The following is a 1,096-nucleotide window of genomic DNA, read 5'->3' on the forward strand; positions in this document are numbered from 1 at the left end:
GGGTGTGGCACATGAGTTGGCTAGGGAGGGATCAATGTGATACTTGAAGATGGGGGTCCTGGGTCAGAGCTGAAGGGGTGTGTCCCGATTCAAGTCCACTCCCACCGTCCAATGCGTCTGCGCACAGCCCTTGGCCAGTCCCAAAGTTCAAAGCTTGCGGGGGAGGGGGGGGCGAGAGCCGGGTCCGAGGGGAGCACTGCAATACCTGAAGTTGGGGGTCGTGGGTCAGAGCTCCAGGGGTGTGTCCTGATTTCAAGTTCACTCCCACTGTCCACTGCGTCTGCACACTGCCCTTGTCCAGTCCCAAAGTTCAGAGCTGGCAGGAGTGGCAGGCGAGCCGGGTCGGGGGGTCTGGAGCAACGCGATACCTGAAAATGGGGGTCGTGGGTCAGAGCTACAGGGGTGTGTCCCAATTCCAGTCAACTCCCACCGTGTACTACGTCTGCGCAAGGCCCTTGGCCAGTACCAAAGTTCAGAGCTGGCACGGGGGGTGGGGGGACGCGAGCCGCATCCGGGGGAATCAATGCGATTCCTGAAGATGGGGGTTGTGGGTCAGAGCTGCAGGTGTGTGTCCCGATTCAAGTCCACTCCCACTGTCCACTGTATCTGCGCAGGGCCCTTGGCCAGTCCCAAATTTCAGAGCTGGCGGGGGGCGGGGAGCGCGAGCCGGGTCGGGGGGAGGAATTCAATACCTCATGTTGGGGTTCGCGGGCCTGAGGTGCAGGGGTGCGCCCTGATTCAAGTCTACTCCCACCGTCGACTGCATCTGCATACGGCCCTTGGCCAGTACCAAAGTTCAGAGCTGGCACGGGAGGGCGCGAACTGCGTCCAGTGGGAGCAACGCGATACATGAATATGGGGGTCGTGGTTCAGAGCTGCAGGGGTGTGTCCAGATTTAAGTTCACTCTCACCATCCACTGCGTCTGCGCATAGCCCTTGGCCAGTGCTAAAGTTCAGAGCTGGGGGGTGTGGCCCGCGAGGTGGATCGGGGGGAGCAATGCGATACCTGAAGATGGGGGTCGTGGGTCAGAGCTGCAGTGGTGTGTCTCGATTCAAGTCCACTCCCACTCTCCACTGCGTCTTCGCACGGCCCTTG

The sequence above is a fragment of the Elephantulus edwardii genome, unplaced genomic scaffold, assembly GCF_000299155.1.
Source record: "Elephantulus edwardii isolate Elephantulus edwardi_28Jun2011 unplaced genomic scaffold, EleEdw1.0 scaffold00566, whole genome shotgun sequence".
Taxonomy (NCBI): domain Eukaryota; kingdom Metazoa; phylum Chordata; class Mammalia; order Macroscelidea; family Macroscelididae; genus Elephantulus; species Elephantulus edwardii.